General features: G+C 42.3%; 1 protein-coding gene and 1 long non-coding RNA gene across 2 annotated transcripts in view; both read right to left on the bottom strand.

Annotated features, from left to right (window-relative positions):
- Window positions 1–7,500, bottom strand: part of LOC134443996 (nuclear factor 1 B-type-like) — a 333,951-nt gene that overhangs the window by 142,183 nt on the left and 184,268 nt on the right. The window lies entirely within an intron of this gene.
- Window positions 6,355–6,981, bottom strand: LOC134443990 (uncharacterized). The gene is made up of 3 exons (XR_010033829.1): window positions 6,933–6,981; window positions 6,559–6,618; window positions 6,355–6,431 (listed from the first exon to the last, which is right to left on the bottom strand). It is a non-coding gene; the product is annotated as an uncharacterized LOC134443990 (long non-coding RNA).

Below are 7,500 nucleotides of genomic sequence, written 5' to 3'. Positions count from 1 at the left end.
CCAAAAATCACCAAAAAATATATGCAACATCAGCAGACACCTGACAATACGACACTGGCGTTTGTGCGACTCAAAACGAGTGACAGTGTCAAACACAATGCGTGAAGTGCAAGCAGCCACATACCGGTTTGTTTACATCCCCGTCTTCCGGTAGTCCAAACAAGTCTATCGGTCGAGCTGCCACATATCCCTCCAGATAACTTCAGTTTTGCGGACAGTCACGTATTCCAGCATTTTAGTTTTTCAATCCATACATTATGGACCATGTCCAACGTAAGGTAATGTGCCCATTTAGCTCCACACTATCAACGAGAATCTTAGCTATTCTGCGCATGCGCACGGTTCTTGCAGAGGCGGAGGAGAACCTGTCATCCAGTGTGTGATGATCGAAGACACTAATCTTAGACACTAATCTTAGTTTTACTGCAGCAAGTTTTAGTTTTTCATAATTCATACATTATGGACCACATTACAGCTTGTCTTCAGCAGTGAGATTTACTTTACAATACCCTGTTGTTCTGTAATTATTAGAGTAGACACTGGATCGTCTACGCATGATCGTAGCCCGTGTAGAAAGACGTCGTCAGGGCTCACTAGTTCTTATCAACAACCAAGCGATTTCAGTCATTAACGATGGAGGAGTATATGGAGAACGTATCTGACGTGGAAGAAAATAACAGCGACGACGAACCATTTGATTTCGACGGCCGACCATATTTGTTCGAGCCAGAATATACGGAAGAGCAGTTGCTTGCGCTAGAGAAGGAGAGAGCTGAGAGGGAGGCGCAGAGAGCGCAACAGGCCGAGGGGGGTTCACGACCAAGGGCCTCGGAGACATGGTGGTGCGAATGCGAATGCTGCATCCAAATGGATACTGAGGAGGAAAGTTTATGTTGTACGGAGTGGGACATAATGCAGGACCGGGACAACAACGGCCAGGGTGTCACGCGATCAGATGGATTTCCTCATCTAATTCACCCGGAGGTGCTGCAGATGATCTTTTACATTCCAAAGATCAATTGGAAAAAGAGACCAACACCAGAAGGGCCCGATGGAAAGCTTTCCACAGAGTGAGTTATTTCATGTAATAACACTGTTCGAGCCAACACTGCTTGTTTTCAGAGATGCCATAAGTAAACTTTTGTTTTGTAAATACCGGTAGGCCACAACAGTAGCACGCTATTGGGCACATAGTGTTGGGAAAGTTACTCAAAAACTGTAATGCATTACTGATTACATGTTTACTGTATTTTCAAAATAATCCCTTACACTATAATGTTACTAATATTTAAACCAATATTTAAAATGTAACGGATTGCACTACTTTGCATTACTGTTTACTTTCGCCAGAAGAACTGTAGGCCTAAATATGGATCTGGCTAGTGTAAATCAAGCCCATGTCACAACTTCTTCAACTCCAACCTAGGAGGTGTTTTTGGCAGCATGCAGACTAAGAACTACCAGGCTTAGGAATAGCTTCTTTCTGACCCACACTGTATACCAATACAATCCAGGTCATTGTAATATAGTTGTAACTTGTTTGCTTTCTAACTAGGTTAATATTACAGATTTTTTTGCCATCTAATGCCTTACATTACTGCATTAGGGCAAAAAGTAATGTATTACAGTAATTAATTACTAATGCATTACCTCCCAACACTGGTCGTTACTGGGAAAAAAGATTACAAACCTAATGGACTGACAGCAAAGTCAGACCAACCAGAATCAGCTGATAGTAAGACGAATACACTGGTCACCTTTTTACTTTGTGGGAAGGTAAAGTGTTTGACACATCTGCTTTTTGTGCTACACATATGGTTCTCTGTGCAGAGGAAATAACCAAAGTTGTGCTTTTATTTTTACCTCTCCTCAGTCAATGTAGGCTCGTAGCTTACCGTGCTGTATTGGACTGGACTCTACGAGGAGAGCGCCTAGGCCCTGGCAATAGGAAGATATTGCCCAGCTGCATAGTCGGAGCGATAAGGCAACGATACCCATCCCCCACTGGAAATTACACCGGCTTCAGAGGTGCAGAGGACATCTGTTGAAAAACTGCATTGCCAGTAGCCTACCTCAAGCAAAAACACTGGAATTCTTTTGAAGGTCAAGTTATTTGTTCTTTTATTACAGCACGCTCGTTGTGACCAAGATATAATGCAAAACAAATGTCTTTTCTTTTAATTTGAAAGGCTTTAAAAAAAAAAAATAATGCAAATATTATAAGCCTAAAAACGTAAATTGTTCACAGTGCAAATATTATCAGCCTAAAAACGTAAAATTGTTCACAGTGTAAATATTATCAGCCTAAAAACGTAAAATTGTTCACAGTATCGTATACCTTGTGCACATGTATATAGTCTACTGTTTTTGTGGTTTAATTATTCATAAAGAATGTTTATACTATTGTACACTGTTTTTCCTGTCAACTGTGAGCACTTGGTCAATACAGTTACAATATAACAGTCTGCAATGTGTGCTGTTGTCTTTACATGAAGCTATAAGAAAAAAATGTAGGCAAGTGCAAATAATCTCACAAACACTGTTGGGAAAACTATGTACAAAGTAAATGTTTTTTTTTTAGAAAAGCAGCATGTAGGTAATGGCAATGTTCTACACCTTTACAACATGGTCATGTAGCGAGACCTGGCTTTGGCAACCAGGTCACTCTTTTCCGGTCTTGGAACTGGAGCTATGTTGTGCAGCAGTCTCCTTCTTCTTGGTCGAGGACGGGGCACGGGTTTGGACAACACGACACTGCTGTCTTCCCTCCTCCTCAGGACACGCTCCACCAGGTCATCCCGAAAAGTCTGTGTTGTGCCTTCATAAATCGGTTTCGCAACCCACTGTTGCGACTGCTTTGAGGAGGCAGCCTTGTATCTTGCTTGTCCTAAGAGAATCACAATTCAATCACAAGTCAATAGCTGACTAAGGTTAGGAGGTCACTTGCGCTCTAGCTTTCTTGGTGCTCTCAGTCTGGGACCATTCAGTTTAGACCAGGGGTCCCCAAACAAAGGCCCGGGGGCCGGATGCGGCCCGCCATGCCCCTTTGCACGGCCCTCCACCTCACCATTTACACTGGCCCAAAGAAACAAACCTCATAGAAAAAATAATGATAAAATATTGTATCTATTGTATCACTCATAAACTGTCATTCACCATATTTTTCTAACCTTTCCTTGCTATTTTTACATGTGAAGTACTCACTTCATTTGCAAATCGCTTGTAATCATGAACTATTTTGTGCTAGAAATCATGGCTATAACAGGCAGTAGCCTAGCATACAGCCCACATTGATCCCGGCCCCCGACCCCAGTCAGGAACGATAATGTGGCCCCCAGAGAAAAAAATTTGGGGACCCCTGGTTTCGAGCAAGCTGGTCCACTTCAAAGGAGACTGGGCCAAGGATGACTGGAGCACACAGGATATTTTTTCTGTTTTTATTGAGGTACGAGCCTAACTGCACCTCAATAAAAACTGAAAAACGTATCCTGTGTGCTCCAGTCATCCTTGGCCCAGTCTCCTCTGAAGTGGACCAGCTTGCTCTAGATGTTGTTTATATATACTATATATAAACGCAGTTCTGGAGGAAGTCTGCGAGTGATTGACAGCCATCATTACTTGCTCCCGCCTTCACACATATTTATATCCCTCCTCTCTTTCACCTGTCATGCACAAAAGCTTTCCGAATGTCCCATCAACTCCCCATACTCCTCCATTTCACTAGAACACCCAGCTACACTTCCTCTATACACCATTTCGCATGAGCTCTGTTTGAAGCACCCTGGGACCGAGGCCAGCTAATATGCCAAGCGTGCATGTTGTACACCAAGCACTCAAGGACAAACTCGTGAACAGATGACTAATTTATTGTGCCCATAAAGAAAAATAACAGGTAGATAACTATAATTGTATACTGTTGTTCTGGTCTACAGGGCAGGTCTGACATGTCACTCAGCTGACACCAACAGGTATTCACTGATTTTTTTACGTAGTCATACCATCTTGTGTTGTAGCCTGTGGTCTCTCAAGGTTGTTGTTGTGATCCAGAATAGCCAGTTGAGATCGAGCCCTCATGCTGTCGTAACTGAAGTGAAGCCGCTTCTCCGCATACTTCAGAATTACGGAATGGTAAACCTCAAGTGATCCTGATTCAATGAAAAAACACAAACAAACACACACACACACAAACCATGATCTCAAAGTAAACATGGAATAATGTGAATAAGAAAAATATTGAAACTGCTTATAAAGTGCTGTGACACACATCAATTAGCAAACCTATAAACACTATGACTAGGTGATGTATTCAACAATTATTCATTTTTAGTGTTCATTTCAGCGATTGTTAATGACTTCAAAAATTAGTGTGGAAAGTGTGTATAAACTTACCAGTGTGCTTGAACAGAGTCATTTGTCTCAAATCTCGCAGGAGGTTCTTGTCCATGACCAGTCCAGTCAACGCTTGAAACGCAGGTGAATCTGTCTCGAGCCACATTTTTCGCCTCTGCTCCTCTTCTGTTAGTGGTGGATGGTAACACCTATGCTCAGCATCCTCCTCCTCCCATCTGTGGATGCCACGGATGTGGTAGAGAAGTGATTTCCATCTTCTTTGGCATTCCTATTAAAAAAGGAAAAAATGCAGAAACAGAAAGCAGAAAGTAGGAAAAGATTGCAAACGTGATCACTTGTCATAACGAAGGCTTTTTTTAGTACTTGATGTTATCCAATTCACACCACACACTACTACTGACGTAGACTTCAATTTACTTACCTCCTTGTCGCCCTTACTGGTGCTGCATGACCAGTACATGTGATTGGTGATTGACCTGATCCATGGCTGCAGGATTTTGTTTTCCTTCTTGTTCGAAGCTGTAACAAGTCTCTTCTTCAGACCTTACAAAAACAATTTGGCGAGGAATATTAGGAAAAAAAAGGAGGAAATGTAATTAGTGAAAAAGTTAAAGTGAAAGCCCATTGGGAAACTCCAACTCCCATTGTCATTGTGACACAGCACTCCACAGCACACAGGTGAACACTGCACACAACGAAATTGCATTTATGCCTCACCCGTGCAAGGGGGCAGCCCTCAGTGGCGCCCCATGGGGAGCAGTGCGGTGGGACGGTACCATGCTCAGGGTACCTCAGTCATGGAGGAGGATGGGGGAGAGCACTGGTTGATTACTCCCCCCACCAACCTGGCTGGTCGGGAGTCGAACCGGCAACCTCTGGGATGCAAGTCTGACGCCCTAACCGCTCACCCATGACTGCCCATTATTTAGCACTGAAACAATTGCCCACGCATGCTGTTGTTGACTTACTTTTACAGACATGCCATGGGTCCAGCTCCTGTTGAATGTTGCTGTAATTGTCCTTCATCAGTTTACGGATGGAAGGGGATCTGTCTGTTGTCAAGACACCAATGTTGACACCCCTCTCAAGCAGGTAGTCCAGACCCCGTTGAAATCCAACCACCTCCATCGCCACAGAGCTGCTCGCCTCTGTAACCTATAGAGACCAACATCGATGTAATTAACCAACATAGATAAAGGTAAAAATATGTCAGCATTCAAAATCAAATGAATTGTAAACAGGTACATTGGGTTGGTGTTATTATGTTACAGAGTTCTGAATAATTTACCTGAACCAATTCGAAATGCACGATTTCTTTCGTGGCATCGTCTTGAAATGAGTAAGTGCAGTACTTGCTACTGTACCCTGCAAGATAAAAAAAGGAGATGACTTCATTGGAAACAGGTATTAGACAAATGAATAGATAACTATCCTAGAATGTTGCAGTGACATGCACTATTGTAGAATTCAGCCTTACCTGGACTGTCGTTTCTTCCATCTCCACAGAGTTCAATCTTTTGTCCTGATGCAGAAAGTTGAATAAGACGCTCCATGATTCTTTCATGCTGCTCTGTGTATACTTGCTGTATTACAGGAATTATGTAGGTTGATTGTGAAGCATAAAACTGAGTTTTCTTGGGAACTGGTAGACGGAGGAGTTCAGCCCACTCGGTTATTGTAGTATGGGTGGTTCCGGTAAAAAATGTGGCTGCATTGATGAGGAGGTTGTTTTCAGGCATCCCTCTGGTATTTGGACAGGAAGACCATTCTCCAGAATGAGCATTCAGACAGCTCCACTGAATTGTTATTTGGCTGGAGTGAGTGATAAATTTGCGTTCCACTATTTCTGAGCCACATGTGCTGCAAAATTTGAAAAGTTGAAGGAGTTGGCTCTCATTCACAACCCACTTTTTCCCCGACCATCCCGTGTTATTTCTATTGGTTGAACTTGATCCTGAAGAAGACTCCTGGCTGGATGGTTGGGTGTTACTGGATGGAGCATAGCTGGTGTCCAATGGGTCTTGCAAACCCATCTCACTGAAGGTACTGCTCATGTCGGCCACAGACTGATGTTCTTCCTCCTGTTACACAATATGTCATACGGAAAGTAGAAACAATGAGACTCTGACCTCTGAACGGAGCATTGTAGAGGCACATAAGTCTATAACAGAAAGATAAAGTACTTTCAATCATATACATTGAACTCACTTGTGACGCAACTTCACCAACTGTGCTGGGGGCAGTGGGATCTGATGTAACACTGACGTCCTGTGATAAATAGAAAGAGTTGCATATTACTGATACCGCAGGTAAATATTCACTCTTGTGAACATTTTTTTGCCTTGAGAATACAAGCTGCAGAAATGCAAAGACAGGAAAAGTTATTCAACTTACTCCTAACACATTTTCAAAAGCTGTGCTGTGTGCAGTCAAAGTCAGTTCCGTATCAACCACATCCTGGGATTCACAGACAGAGCAGAGATGCAACATTATTTGTAAAGTTCCAGTAATGAATTCAAGTTTGAATGTAACTGAAAGTAGTTCTGTGGAAGATATATAAGAAGATAAGACATGGAACTCACTTGTGACACATCTTCACCAGTGTCAGATGATGGGGTTAAATCAAAGCCCTGGAATAATAACAATAATAAATATACAAATACAATCCTTACAAAAAAAACACGGCAGAAAAACTATAGGGTTTCTGTAGTAATCTATAATATTTCTATGGTGTTCTGTAGTACCTTTATAGTAAATATAATCTATGTGGTATTTATGTGGAGAAGCTCTGGTAGCTGTCTGTTCTGTAGTGTCTGTGATAGTCTTGTAGTAAAATGTCCCAAAGTATTACAAGATTCCTGTAGGATAACTAAGGATACTTTCTATAATCCTATAACATTCTATAACATGACAACAACAATGCTGTAACTTTTTCGAACGGGAAATACTATACAAAGTATGCGGAGAGATTGCATTAGCAACACCTACCACAGATTGTTCCCATGCAGCGGGACGTGCCAGATACGTCCCGGACAAAGAAGTTCTTGATTGTGGTGATTTGGTTGTTTGCTGTGGACTTGTTAGAACCATGAGCAAGGTGGGTGGCGGACTTCTTTGGCTTGATGCTTTTAGGGGAGTTGATTGTGGCAT

This window comes from Engraulis encrasicolus, unplaced genomic scaffold (genome assembly GCF_034702125.1).
Source record: "Engraulis encrasicolus isolate BLACKSEA-1 unplaced genomic scaffold, IST_EnEncr_1.0 scaffold_41_np1212, whole genome shotgun sequence".
Classification (NCBI taxonomy): domain Eukaryota; kingdom Metazoa; phylum Chordata; class Actinopteri; order Clupeiformes; family Engraulidae; genus Engraulis; species Engraulis encrasicolus.
Note: the sequence above shows the minus strand (reverse complement) of the source record. Positions and strands in the feature narration are given on the sequence as shown.